The following is a 15,636-nucleotide window of genomic DNA, read 5'->3' on the forward strand; positions in this document are numbered from 1 at the left end:
CATTTTCTGGGAAAAAAATCTCAATTTGTCTGTCACTTAGTTGACGGGTTACCTATGATGAAAATTAGCAGGCCTCTCTCATCTTTTCTAAGTGGGAGAACTTGCACAATTGGTGGCTGACTAAAACTCTTTTTCCCCACTGTAAGACAACAAAATCACAGGGGTTTGACTGAGACGACTAACTGGTGTCTCCAAGTGGCCACACGTCTCCAAAGTGTGCACAGTTCCTAAGTAATTTCAATGCATTTTTATGACAAAAAATAAATAAAACATCTTCAACTATAAGGTGCTTTTTGAGCTCAGCTAGCTGTGCGGTTGAGGAACTAGAGCAAGCGCATTACTGTTGTTGTTTACGCAATCCAAAAATGGTCCATTATAAATCGCAATCTGGGTCAGGTGGGCATCATTTCAAAGCTTGTTCTATTGTCAACATGATTAGCTAAATTATAAAATACGATATTACAGTGTTAGGCCTTCACAAGGCCATTCTGGGAAACAGATCATAATTTTGGTGCGCATAGAAAGCAGTCATGAGTGCATGCGTGTGCCGTGAACAATTTTCTTCACAATAGACAACCATGTTCAGGACAACCCAGAGTATGACGCCATGTCATCTTGTAACTGTACATCAAGCATAGTGATTATAAACGTTGACACTGTATATGACATGAGTTTTATGATATGGAAATGTGAAGTGCACATTTGGACTCACGGGTATTTGGCATACTTGTATGACATCAAATACATTTTATTATAATCCTCAACGTCTCATCTTTTAAAATAAAGTCCTCTTAATTTACAGCATTCCCCTCACTCAGACAACAAAACACTTGCAAAAGTTGCCCAATTAGCGAGAGGGATGGGGCAACTTCTTGTTCAGAATGGCTGTCAGTCAAAATTCAAACAGCGCTGTGAAGAGCAGAGCCAGAGCTCTGACGTCATGTATAGCATGTTACTGTAAAGATACTATGTTCCAATTTAGGCGTTTATCAGTGGCCAAATCTGCCATGTTCAACCCGTATACTGGTACAAGTGTAAAGGGCAATGGATTCCAGCTTTAACTAGGTTCCATGACCACTTAAAATTATGACCCACCTGACTGAGGTCAACTCTCCCTTATGTCTATGTCTAGACCTGGGTATCCTCATCTATAGACACAGAGGTACAGCAGAAAGTTACAGTAAGTCCCCTACCTTCCCAGAAGCAGCAGCAGAGAGTAGGCTCAGTCATACTCGTGGTCTCCAGTCTTTACGCTCTCATCTGGCTTCTTGTGAATGGCACAGAGCCGACCCCTGGGCTCTGCACTAAGCTATATAAGAGAGAGAGCAGCAGGACACTCAGCACAGACACAGCACCCTGCATACAGGGAGGAGAGTGACTACTCAACACAACTATACAGAGGTACTCACAGGGTAAGACTGAGATCCAGTCACCTTCTCTTTCCCTGTTGACCCATCTTTGAACTTTACTATTAACATTGTTCTTTCAACAGACATATTTTATTTTTAAGTTAACATTATTTATAGATGATTTGGAGGTGCTGAATGCAAGTTCAGCTTCTGTTCTTTGAGTGTTGGTTTAAATTCAATTGATGCACATTTGTGAGTTCAGACATTTCATAAAATACTGTAAGACATTCTCATTAGTCTGTGTGAACTTGAAAGACAGTTTGACGTATTGTCAGACAATAGGTTTCAGCTTGCATGTGTGTAGCTATGAGTATTTGTGTGTGATTGTGCAAGGAGGTAGCCTATTCATGGAAGTAAGTCAGTGTCTGCGTGGCTTTTCATGGGATATAATTTGTGTATGTAAGTCTGTGTGTGTGTGTGTGTGTGTGTGTGTGTGTGGGTGTGTGTGAGTGTGTGCATGTGTTTTCTATTTGGCTTGTGTAGCCCTGTGTTTGGTCAATGGATGCAGAAACGTTTTAGTGTTCCCTTGACACCAAGTGATGGCTAGCACAGATGTGTCATCTGAGAGGGGTTCTGCACATCCATAATGTTCTTTCATTCTGTATGTTTCTGCATCCTCCTCTAGTGTCACTCCTAGAGACCTCAAAGTGTGAGAAGGATAAAAAGAATGATTATAGTTTTATTTGATCAATCTGTCATATTCTGCTTGGGGTATTTGACCACCAATATACTGTATGTTTTTGAAATTACTGTTGATCTCCTCACTGAAAAGATGCATTTAATTACTGTCACCAGGGTGTAGATCAGTGGAGGCTGGTGGGAGGAGCTATAGGAGGACAGTCTCATTGTAATGGCTGGAATGGTATTAATGGAACGGAGTCAAACATGGTTTCCATATGTTTGATACCTTTCCATTTATTCCATTCCAGCCATTACAATGAGACTGTCCTCCTATAGCTCCTCCCTCCAGCCTCCTCTGGTGGAGCTCCTCTACTTGACATGTTTGAGATATTTAAAGAGACCTAATATTCCATCCAGGGAATCATATGCAATAGAAAACAAAAGCATTTAATTTAATACTGTGGACCACAAAGTTACACTCTACTGTTTTTGTTTGTGATAATCTGCCAGGAATGATTCTGGCTAAGTATTTCCATTTCCCCTCTACAGGAGGTGTTGGTGGACCATTCTTAGTGTTGTCGTGCCTGGCGTGAGGGTAATTACCACAAGGTCACAGGTCAGAGGCAACAGCAGAGTGCCAGGATGTGCTGCCTGTCAACATGGGCTCTCCTCCTAGCTCTGGGAGTCACCACAACGGCACAAGGTTGGTCTTCATTAGCAGTTACTATTTACATTCCCCTTACCGTCCCCAACACACACACACACACACACATCCCTAATACACATCCCTAACACGTGCACACACACAGATCCCTAACAAACACCACACACACACACACAAGAACGCACGTGCACACAGCTCGGTTTGGGAGTTGTAACTCCATAATTCATTCACAAGGCTCAGCTTGGGAATTGCAACTATTATTTCAACTGGAAAACGTTAACAATTTTTTCAACGTGTCAAAACGTAAACCAGGATGATATCCTGTGTGTGGAAATTCGATTATCATTGATAATTTCATTATACAGTTGAGAGTATTATCTAATGTGAATTTGAGAAAAGTCAGAACAGAGGTCTCCTTGGGACATAGACAGCAGCCTGGTGATCTTCTGACTCTACAGAAGCCTATACTCCTTCTTCTCCCAAACCATTGGTAGACAGAGGCATATTGTTGCACGTCCCCATTACTGATTCTGATCCACATCCTTAAGTAGGCGGGATATGTTTAAGGCCAAGGCTAAGGAGACACCTCTCTGCAATTGGCCACACAAGTATGTGCCAGTAGTATGCTTATACTGAGCCCCAATGTGAACTCAGAACGATTATGGCGTTTGGTGGGTACTGTAACTGCAATGGTCTGTGAAAAGTCAAAATATGCATTATGTAACACCGTACACTACAAATGTCAGTCTGTAAATCAGAATGAAAGTCAATCTCTTGGTTTCAGTGACATTAGTACAAAGCAGTTGATTGTTTGCAGCTGAGAGTAACGATGGGATTTATAAATATAAATATAATGGCTCTTTTTAAACTTTTCACTGTTGGTCCACAACGTAATTCCTTGACCACTTTGAAACGCTATTGGCACTTTCATGTGTTGGAGCAATTCATTTTATTTCCAAAGTACACAGGGCAAATCACCAGAAAGAGATTAGAGTGTGGCATTACATGAAGAGAAAGTAAAAGTCGTAATATATTGTTCCATGACTCAGAGTATAGTTGAAAAGTTGAACGATTTGAAAGATACAGATTCTTTCCCATTGCTTTACGGGTGACCATAATACTCTAGAAAGAAATAGCCAGAGGTTTGGTCCGTCTGGTCTGAGGTTTGGCCAGTCTGATCAGCATTGAGGCATTGTTCAGTGATGTCACAACAGGTCAATTATGAGTCATCATGAGGTGATGTTTTATAGGAACATGGAGAAGAGACAGTTCGAGAGTTGCGAGACAAAACAACCCTGCAGTGTACAACTCTGAAGGTAACATTTAACATCCCAAAATACATCTCTTTACACAATTGTCACGACTGTGGCTTTAAGTCCGGATTGTCGCTTTAAGTCTGGTTAATGTCTATGTAATAATATGGTATGAAGAACTATAACTTTCAGAATTACAGCCCAATGGCACCAGTCGTGTTTACAGCAGCAGAGAAATGAGCTAAAAAATGGAAACACTAACAGTTTTATTTTATTTTCAACATTCTGAAGTAGTATTCATTGTGCGACATTCTGTGTCCAGATGACTATGAGTGGACCACTTGGTTCAACGTGGATCACCCTGGAGGTCGAGGAGACTATGAGCAGTTGGACGCTATCCGTTTCTACTACCGCGCGCGGGTGTGTGACGCCCCCCGGTCCCTGGAGGCTCGCACCACTGACTGGATCCCCGCTCGCAACACAGGGGAGAAGATCCACGCAGACCCTACCCTGGGCTTCTGGTGCGCCAACGCTGAGCAGGCCCCTGGTCGCAACTGCTCCAACTACGCTGTGCGCTTCCTGTGCCCCAAAGGTCAGTCTGGTATGTGTGGCTGGGTGCCTTACATTAAATACAGTTGAGAAGTAGCTACTGTATTATGTAAAATAAAACTGTTCTATAATAGTGAAAGCCATAATTTATCCTCCAAGCAACATTTCTAGCTACTGCAATTATATCAGTCTTTTGTAATGGAGTGAAAACCTATTTTCAATCAGGCAACACTGGGTCAGAAGGCTCTCTGGATGCCTGGGGTCCTTGGTCAGACTGGAGCCATTGCTCTGCCAAGTGTGGCCAGGTGGCAATGCAGGTGCGCTCCAGGAAATGCCAGTCCCAACATAAGCAGTGGGATAAGCAGTGCAGCGGACCTACAGTGGAGGGTAGAGCCTGCAAAGGACCTGAATGCCCTGGGACTGGTGAGTTGCTCTCAACATCTCCATTACAGCTATTAAATATCATTGAAACCTCTGTAATGTCACACTACCATTTGCATTTTATTCTAGAAATGGTCATAGCTGAACCAATGTACAAAGGCACTGTCTGACATGCTGAACTGTATTGCTGCTGTTGTTCCAGGTTGCACACTGCACTGTGAGATGGGTAGGATGAATGTGGAGTGTGACGCCTGTATGTGTCAGGACCACATTGTACTGGGCTCTGTCCGCAGTGCTGGAGGTCTCCCTGCCCCAGGGGCCACCATCCTCCGCTTCGGCCCCAGCTCCAAACTCCTCACCCTCACCGATCACAATGGACACTTCCGCATCCCAGGGATCTGTCCCGACGGCAATGCCACACTGACCGTCCAGCTGCGGAACCACGCCCCTCACACTGTCATCGTGCCCCACAGCACCGAACGCACCTCTGTCCTCAGTATCATGCTGAATAGAGCAGGTAAAATGGCCACAAAAAAAGTAATGAAAGCTGACATTGTTACATTTCTGTTTTACATGTTACATTTCTCTGTTTTACATTGGTCTCACACACTGTAATGTGATCCCTCAGAGAAGCTCCATGTGGTGAAGAACCCTGAGAACAAGGCCAGAAGAGAGGGCCAGACAGCTGCTCTCTGCTGCAAAGTGGGTGGATCACCAGAGCCAGAAGAGTACCAGTGGTAAGCCAATGGATCTGTAATGACTGCTTGGAAAATGTTATATATTTACCATATCAAAATCAAAGTTTTTGCTGGGTATAGTGTTCAACAGTCATCTGTAATTCGGTAGGTTTCACAACGGCAGCCTGCTGGACAGGAAGCAGCTGAACTATGACAGCACACTGGTCTTAAGAAACCTGAGCATGGAGCAGACTGGGGAGTACTACTGCAGAGCCAGCAACCAGGCTGGGGCCATCAAGTCCAAACCAGCCATAGTCACAGTCTTAGGTTTGATCTCAAAGCATCACGGGTGATATTCACACATTCATACTTACTATTTGAACAGCCATTTGCATGACTTCAGTCAATGATCAGAGGGAGAATGAAAGGGTATTGATTTTCTCATAAAATAATTCCATTGTATAATCTGTAAATATTTTAACATGTGTTGGTCTGTTTTCTACCCCTTTCTCCTCACAGGTAAAGATCAACCTTCATGTAACCCGAAACCCGAATCCTACCTTATTCGCCTACCTCATGACTGCTACCAAAACAGCACCGGCTCTCTCTATTACGACGTAGGAAAGTGCCTCTCAGGAACCTGTGCAGGACAGCTGGACAATGGAATCAGGTGCAAAGACTCAGTGGCATACTGCTGTGGGGTGGCAAAGATGGAGGAGAAAAAACTAAAATGCCAGGGCTATGAGCTCACCACCATGGTGGTGACCGAGTGTGGCTGCCAGAAATGTGTGGAGACCAAAGCCATTGTGCGTGGGCGGGCTGTGGCCGCAGACACTGGAGAGCCCATGAGATTTGGTCACGTCTACATAAATGGAGCCAGAGTCAGCCGCACAGGCTACCAAGGCACCTTCTCCATCCAGGTCCCCCATGACACTGAGAGGCTGGTGATGACCTTTGTGGACAACATGGATAAGTTCGTCAACACCACCAAGGTTCTTCCATTCAACACCAAAGGGGGCGCCGTCTACCATGAGATCAAGCTTTTGAGGAAGAAGGAACCAGTGACCATCAGCTCAACAGAGCTCAACACTCTTCAGCTGGGAGAGGTGGAGGGCCAGGATCCTATTGCTGAGATCCAGATCCCACCCAACTCCTTCTACAAGCAGAGTGGAGAAGTATTTGTGGGTAATGTGAAGAGGCTAGCATCACTTTTCTGGATGCTAGAGACGTGTCCACAGCAGCAGCCGCACAGAGTGACCTCAACTTCGTAGGAGATGAGGGGAGACACCTTGCCCCTGAGAACCTACGGTATGTTCTCAGTTGATTTCAGGGATGAGGAGGCCGGAGAACCACTGAACGCCGGAGAGGTGAAGGTGAAAATGGATTCAACACAGGTGAAAATGCCTGAGCACCTGGACACCATGAAGCTGTGGTCCTTGAACCCCGACACGGGCATGTGGGAGGAGGAGGGAGCTTCCAGATGGAGAAGAAGCAACGTGGTAAAAAGGGAGGAGAGGACCTTCCTCATTGGGAACATGGAGATCAGAGAGAGGAGGCTGTTTAACCTGGACGTCCCAGAGAACAGGAGGTGTTACATCAAGGTGCGAGGCTTCCGCAGCGATCGCTTCATGCCCAGCGAGCAGGTAGAGGGAGTGGTGGTGACCTTGATCAACATGGAACCCACTGCAGGTTACTCCTCCAACCCTCGTGCTTGGGGGACGCTTTGACAGCGTCATCACTGGCCCCAATGGTGCCTGTCTGCCTGCCTTCTGCGGCGACCAGAAAGCTGACGCATATTCTGCCCACGTCATGGCCAACATGGGAGGAGAAGAACTCGAGGCTGTCCCGTCTGCTCCCAAATTCAACCCCAACATCATTGGGTCCCTCAGCCATACCTGGGCAAGCTGAACTACAGACGGTCAGACCACAATGACCCCAGGTTAAAGAAGACAGCCTTCAGCATCAATGTGGCCAAGCCCAGCCCAAACACAGCTGAAGAGCTCAATGGACCTGTGTACTCATTTGACCAACTGAAGAGTGTGAGGAAGCCCCATTTACTGCAGGCCACTTCGCTTCACCAGAGTGAGGGAGATCGCTACGACTACAACACAGTGCCTTTCAACGTAAAGACGATCCTATGAGCTGGACAGAAGACTACCTGAGCTGGTGGCCCAAGCCCATGGAGTACCGAGCCTGCTATGTCAAGGTCAAGATCAATGGTCCCACATGAGATCAACGTGCGCTCCCGCAACCAGGGCGGCACTCACCCCAAGACCGTTGGCCAACTGTATGGCCTCCGCGACACCCGCAGCATCCGCGACATGGACCAGTCCACCGTCTCTGCTGTGTGCCTGGAGTTCAAGTGCAGTGGCATGCTCTACGACCAGGACCGAGTGGACCGCACTCTGATGAAGGTGATTCCTCAGGGCAGCTGTAAGAGGGACAATGTTAACTCCATGCTTCAAGAGTACCTGGTTAATCACCTGCCTCTAGCCGTCAACAACGACACCAATGAGTTCACAATGCTGGCACCACTGGACCCTCTGGGCCACAACTATGGCATCTACACAGTGACAGACCAGGACCCCCGCACAGCTAAAGAGATAGCACTGGGACGCTGCTTTGATGGCACCTCTGACGGCACTTCCCGTGTCATGAAGAGCAACGAGGGAGTGGCGCTTACCTTTACCTGTGGCAACCGTGAGGTGACCCGTCAAAGCGTGTTCCAGGCTCTGCAGAACTCCCCCGGGCAGTCTCTGGCGAGCGCCGTGAGGGATGGCCGAGGGAGGAGGCAGAGAGCAGGAGCCAACGCACTCCGCAACAGCCGTAGACGCAGTACTCGGAATCCCGCTGCCACACGCACCCAGAGCACCTCCGGCTAAAGCACAGCACTACAGGTCAGGGTCTCCACATCACAATCACATCAGACATGTTGGCAAATCACTAAAGAAAGTGGGTATTGGTGATGGGATTCAAATTGATATTTTAGCCCTTCAGTGAAGATACACGTTTTTTTTCTTCATAATGTACTGTTTGTAATAATTTTTATATGTTACTAAAAGATGTTTTACGATTGTGAGTAAGGCCCATAACCATAAATTAAAAACTTAACAAATATTTTGTTAGCTATAACACAGGTATCTCCCAGGGAACATTCAGTGGAGATTTTAATTGTATTTTCTTCACCTGTACTGTGATGAATATTTACTACTTGAAATTGTAAATAATGGGATATTTATTACACATGCCATTCAAGGTTGTAACCAGTGACTAAGACACTACACCCCAAATAAAACAAGAACAATCCTAGAACGTGTTGGATTGCTGATTCACTTACACTTAGACAAATATTTGTTGGCGCACATTCACAACATAGCTGACAACAGTGTAGAGCGCACACTACGGACAAGTTACTTCTAATCCACGTAAGCCATAACACAACTGTCAGTGAATTCAAGTTTTAAAAAGTAGAGAAATTCTATAATTTATTCTTTCGACCAGTGATTTTATTAAATTAGATGCATATAAAACACTGAAGAGCCGGTCATCTTTTACGGTATATTGTACACCATGTCCAATTTCCTTAACAATTTGAAAACCTCTCAAATGTTAGAAAATAGGAAAAACATGTCCCTTTCTACCATTATGAAGACACTAAGGTCAGCCCATAAGTCCCCTCCTCGTCTCACTTGATACAAGGCTGCAGAAGCAATGTTAAGGAGACCAGTTGTGTGAGAACTTGCCTGATCACAATTATATCTGCATTAGCAGTAATCAAATTGATGAGCAAATTACCTGTTTGTCATGCACAAAAAAATACCTAAAAGCACTCTTGCTTCAACTGTTCAAGGATATTCCAGAGATGTATCCAGAGGATGGCCATGAGGTTTGAGTCACATCTATCGTAAAATTAATTAGGCTTGGGTGGTATACCATATACATTTGAAATACAGACGGTATGATTTTCAATACCACTGCTTAGAACTACAACTACCTTAGACATGCCAAATAAATTATCTCCAGCTCAGGGCTCCAGCTATGCATTTGGTTTGCTAATTTACTAGCTGAGTGGCTAGCTTGCAAGATCAAGCTTCTTGGTTACAGCAGAGACAATCAAGCCCCTCCCGGATAAATCCCTGCTGCTTAAATTTGTTTTGTGCATACAGGACCGGTACGATGGTATGAAAATCTGGATACCGCCCAAACCTAAAATGCATTACACTTGTCAATCCATTTTTACAGTGAACGCAATAAGCCCCCTGCAAACACTCCAACTACTAAACATGTAGTGTCATTTTTCAAAAGCATGAACAATGCAACTTTCAATGGATAAAGATAATGTGTATTTGGCAACCTACATTATAGATACTATATACTTTCCTGTAAGAAACCCATCGACAGGTAAAGTGAAATACCTATTATATTTATAGACATTCTGGGTGAAATTATTTGCATAGAACCTAATTTGTTGAGATGTCATTGCAGTAGCAACTGGAATTAATTGACATGAGCATAATTTCTCTAAATCAAAAAACATGCTCTACAAATCACATACAGCAAGTAAAGTATTTTTCACTGTGTTTTGTATCTTTATGAAGTTTGGAGGCTGAATGAGAGAAAAGGCCATTTCATTATGTATTAACAGAAGTGTTGGTACTGGATGCTCCCTGTATTGTCCCTCGGATCATTGAAGCAAAATGAAAGGGCGACACATTGTTCAGGTTTTTCCAGGATGACACTGGACAGCATGAGAAGTACAGCTGCATTTCTGAGGTTAAAGGGTAAAAAAGGCAGTGGGGATATAGCTGTGGTCACATGAAGTCATCATAGTCTTGGGTGTAGCCACCATCGAATCCTCCATAGTCTGCAAGGTCATCTTTTCCCTTGGCTTTCATACCACCACCAAGTACAGCTCCTTTCTTCTTCTTTTTGCCTTTGATTGCCTGTGGAACCAAAACAAAACTTAAACCATTGCTCAAATTAACACTTAATAAACACTTGGTGTTCTTCAAAGCGAGTTGAGTGAATATTAAAGTGAATGGGGCAACCAGGGTGTAAGTTAGTTCCTTGAGCAGAGACCAACGAAAAGCAATATGGAGGTACTGGTAGAGGGCTCCCTCCACTGACCGTAAGGAGAACTACAATTCATGAAAAACACCAGAAGGATGACATCATTTTTGTTCAGAATGAATAAGACAGCCAACAACTTACTTTTTCTTGCTTCTGTTTTTCATTAAGTAGCACTGTCAGGGGAAGAGCTGATTTTCTTTAAGTCGTCAATTTCCACTGTGTAGAAACAGGACATTTAGTTAAGACAGTTAATACGTTATCACAATGGTTGAGCCTGAATGTTAGTGAACTCCAAATATGTCAAGTCAAACCATTATTGAATGGCTTATGTATATAAACATTTCTTGATATGAGGTATTTATGACATGTGGTTTGGTATTTGTTTTAAAGTAATAGTTATGTGCACAAACCTAAAACACACTGAATAATAAAGCATGTTTCATGTACAATAATTCCTGTAGGATGTTGAACTCACATGAAATACAGAGCTCCCCGAAACAACGACTCCAAGAAGCTTGAATAATGCACTGATTTTTCATACTGTAATATCTTCACTTTCAGCAGCTTTTCAAACTCTGTGAAGTCTTCTTTAGAAGATGGGCACATGGCTTCAATTCCAGAAACATTGTTTGTGGTACTACCCCCTGAAATGCCTGAAATGACAAGAACAAAAACTAATGAGAACAAACAATAACTGTATGGCTGGCTAGTGGGTACACATTAAAATGAATGTTTCATGTATCAGGGATGTGATCAGGACAACATAGAAAAGCAGGAAAAATCACATCTCTGATATCTGGGTTAAACTTGACAGGATATTCCAGGATCTTACCAAAAGCCTCTTTTGCCAGCTCCAAGTCTGCTTCCTCCTGCATTTTCTGGACTTTCAACTTTTCTGCTAGCTGTTGTTCGGGTGTAAGCTCTTCCTCTTCCTCCAACTATCAACAAGAAAAAAGTAAAGGATTCATAAGAGAGAAAATATTCAGATCTGTAAGGTTAATCCAACATTTCAAAAACTCACTTTCTTTTTCAGCTCTTGTTGCTTTTTCCCTTAGCGGTTTTCTTTCTCCTTGATTTTTTTCGGCCCAGTTTTTTTCTTCTCAACACTTTGGCCTCTGAAACAAAAAAAGCAATGTTATAGCAAACCTCTGGAACAAAAACAACCATCAAATCAAGTTGAAATTACACATATTTTCAGCCAGTACTTGGTAATAAAAAGCATGGCCGGCAGCCAGTCTGATGTAGGAACATTTTCGTGAACTATTCACAAAAATATATACAGGTATGTGCAGATCAGCATATTACATTACAACAGGCCACAGCCACTACTTTCTCAAACCACTGTATTTCTGCACCTGCTTTCTTTGCCTCTGCTTTCTTCTCTTCCTCTTCATCATCCCAGTTATCCTGCAGAGGGGAACATACAGGAATGGGTCGAATGATGTGACTACATCGCCTGCCTGCCTGAGGTTCTTTCTGCTTGGTTTTTTCGTTCTGCTTTTTTCTTTCCTTTCTTTTGACCCCCGTTTGTTTGGTATTTTACTAGAAGCTAAAATGATTATTGAAAGCAAAACACATCTGCATTTTTCTTTTGATTTTGTGATGAAAAAAGCTAACCCATGATGACATCAACCAAACCAATAATGATTTTACTTGCAAATACTTCATCGATCAATATTTTTTTAAATATGCTTTGACACCTGCTCTTGCTTAAACAATTTGTAGCATTTGTGTTGAGATGAAACAATCATTGTGAGCAGTTGATATTGACATTGCTTCCAGTCCCCTAAATAACCCTTCTGGATGGATTTAGGTTTGTTTTGGTCCAATTAAAGCAGACAAATGGTAATGTCTTTGTCTTATTTGAACAGTGTAAGGCATGCGTTTGCTCATCATTATATTTTCTCCTAAGCGGTAGGATAACAGTCATTTACGGTCATGGACCACCATTACTTTTGTGCAATACTGATTGAATGTAGCCAGGAAGGGCATAAAGAATAATAAAACAAAGTTTCAAAGTAATGGAAATGCCACTTTGCCAAACTTATTCTGGAGAAAAACAAAATTATCCCATTGCAGCTGTTCAAGCTGATTATCTGTTCTTAGTTCACCAACTGAAATCATTTTCACATGTGCAAAATTCCAAGTTCTGTGGTTGATAGAGTCCCCCTGTAGCTCAGTTGGTAGCCCCTGGAGCTCAGCAGCGCCAGGGTTGTGGGTTCGTTTCCCAAAATGTATGCACTCTAACTGTTAGCTCTGGATAAGAGCTTCTGCTAAATGACTAAAATGTAATGTAAATGTACATAATACTGGGTAGTTTAGCGGTTGGTTCTGGGACTTTTCTAATGGTCTTCACTTAATTTTCTAGGAAATCAACAAGATCTGAATTTATGGGACCAACTGCATTATCAAACATCAGAAGACATGTCAGAACCAGTCACATCATTATCACAAAAAGCGGTTATGTAAAGCATTTCAACCAATATTTGGCAAATGTGTCCATATCCATTGAGGCCCTAATAAGAATAAGAGAAGTACCTAGCCCAAGCCTTATCCAAAAAGACACCAAACATTTCTCTCAAAACAACTGTAGGCCTACTGTACTGATCAAGTTTTGTTTTAGGGACACGAATACACCATATGACTTGAACACTACCTATATTCCACAGAAACCATGGTCAACAACAAACTGCTTTGCTAGCCTTTCCCACAGCTGTATTCCACATATACATTCGGTTGACTTTCTAGACATACATGGTGAAAATAAATCAACGCGAAAAGTCTGTTGAAGAGGGTTCTCGAAAGCTCACTTTACTTTTCGCATATGTCGGTTGGAAGCACCTTGGTAGTAAGGCTCAATTCAGTGATCTGGTATCATCAGGGCAGAATAATGACGTTGGCAACTAACGTTAGCCAGCTAGTTTTCATTTAAGTGCCTATTTATTAAATGTATAACACAAACAAAGCCTTAAACTGACTTCATCAATGACTAATCGCAGTCAGATTATGATGAATGTACCTCTTAAAGCTAGATAGTCAACACATTAGTTCAGACCTAACTAGCTAGCTGCTAACCTAAAAAGCTAAATTAGTTCTGTAGCTAGCTAGTCAGTAACTACATGTCAGTAACGTTACACCATGGAATCTCCCCAACTCAGAATGCAACAAATCTACAGTAGCTTCTAACCAGCCCAAAAAAACATAGCCAACGTAGTTATTCAAAAAACAAAAGTGCCCGAGAATGAGTCTGTGCTCAGCTCGAACCAGGAGACACACGTCGACATTTTTTCACATGTGCGGCCTCACAGCTTGTGCGGTATCGACCTAGCTAGATATACACCGTTAGCTAACTAGCTGAAACGTGGATAACGCGAGTTGGCGCTGCTAACTAGCTTAGCCAACTAATGTCCCTGAAACTAACTAGCAAGGCGTGTTGTGTTAGCCACAACTAATGGGTTAATTATGACTTGAAAATCATCTGTAAAATGGCCTGTATCATGTAACTAGCTATCTAGTTAGTTGTCTGGTTACCTTCACATCTTCATCTTCGTCTTCGCCTTCCCATTTGTCCAGCACTACCGCCGTTTTGATCGGCGCGACGTCAGCTCCAGAAGTTGTCAGCGTCTATAAATCACATATAACGGTAACTAAGTTATCTTGAACGTTCAAAACATATACTAGCTAATATCAATAACAATGTTACCCATCTTTCCCAAATCCTAAATATAGCTGTCGTGCGATATCATTTCTAGCTTTGTTCTCACCCCAATCGTCGGCATCCGCCATCTTGGCTGTGTGTGTGCGCGGTTTACAGACCTCTCAACTGAACTGAAAGCAGCAAAGCAGATGGCGGAAGTAGACAACGAGGCTTTACAGCTCTGTAATGCTGGGAGTTGGTGCTCTTTTTTTTTTTTCAAGAAAGGAAAGCCCCTTCATGGAAGAGTATGCCTTTTATTGAGTAAAAAAAAGTCGCACTGTACCTCAATCGTAAATTTTTATCTTTAATATTAAATATTTAAAGGCACAATCTGTCATTTCAACACCATGACCCTGCCACTTTGTTTAGGAAATGTAGGTGAAGTTATTAGATGACGGACAGCTCTATATTAAACATATTTTTCAGTTAAACATTTTGTTTACAACAAATCAAATTAAAAAGAATACAATGTAGAAGTCCTTTATTGCTTAACATATTTATGCCTGTGTATTCACACAACAATACAAAACTCACAGCAATTACAATACATGGAATAAATACCCACAAAAATGATTTGCAATGAGTTGTTATATAGGCTGGAATTATTTTTGTGTTAGAAATATTGGTATGGTAACAACTTTAGAATGGAGTCTGCTGGACTACTTATAAACCATTAACAGACCCTTTATAAAAGTACACCATATAAATTGTTGCAAAATACTTTACAGGTAGACAAGGATTTCAAATAATTTAGAAACATAATAATGCTCAAATATTAGAAAACATCACTGCACTTTTGAGATAGAACCACATGATTACTCTTCTCTTTCCATTTAAAACAATTACATTTAAGCAATAAAACAAGATTTTATTCAACCTTAAACCTAACAAAATAATTATGTCTAAACTAATGACTACAACTCTGCAATGTGCAATACATTGTAAGTAAGCATTCACTGTAATGTCTGCACTATTGTATTCTTGGCGCATGTGGCCAATAAAATTGATTTGATTTGATTTAGTTTAAATGCTCAAATATTTTCTTCACTTTCAGAGAATAAGGCCAATAGCAAATGTATGTCTCTTTAGTGCTGATGAAATAAATAACCACCCATTATCAAATCACATTTCACAATAGACTGAAGGGCTACTCAAATATATTGCACTTATTGTTTAACATGGTGGTTGTGTAGGAGGAATTCCTCCTGGCCCATTAGGGGTGAAGAATGTATCCATCGAAGGAGAGGCCATTACAGGGCGAAACTAACAGCACCATCAGCGGTCAGGTGACAGTGAGACCAGGAGCACAGGGTGC

General features: G+C 42.4%; 2 long non-coding RNA genes and 1 pseudogene across 2 annotated transcripts; 1 reads left to right on the forward strand and 2 right to left on the reverse strand.

Moving 5' to 3' along the window:
- Nucleotides 1-1,308: 1,308 nt before the first annotated feature.
- On the forward strand, nt 1,309-8,595 carry LOC121582903 (annotated as a pseudogene).
- A 1,525-nt stretch (nt 8,596-10,120) lies between these two features.
- Nucleotides 10,121-10,806, reverse strand: LOC123485395. Its single transcript, XR_006658996.1, has 2 exons — nt 10,766-10,806; nt 10,121-10,497 (listed from the first exon to the last, which is right to left on the reverse strand). It is a non-coding gene; the product is annotated as an uncharacterized LOC123485395 (long non-coding RNA).
- A 388-nt stretch (nt 10,807-11,194) lies between these two features.
- Nucleotides 11,195-11,677, reverse strand: LOC123485394. The gene is made up of 3 exons (XR_006658995.1): nt 11,646-11,677; nt 11,457-11,562; nt 11,195-11,277 (listed from the first exon to the last, which is right to left on the reverse strand). It is a non-coding gene; the product is annotated as an uncharacterized LOC123485394 (long non-coding RNA).
- Nucleotides 11,678-15,636: the final 3,959 nt, after the last annotated feature.

Source organism: Coregonus clupeaformis, unplaced genomic scaffold, assembly GCF_020615455.1.
Source record: "Coregonus clupeaformis isolate EN_2021a unplaced genomic scaffold, ASM2061545v1 scaf0674, whole genome shotgun sequence".
Taxonomy (NCBI): Eukaryota; Metazoa; Chordata; class Actinopteri; order Salmoniformes; family Salmonidae; genus Coregonus; species Coregonus clupeaformis.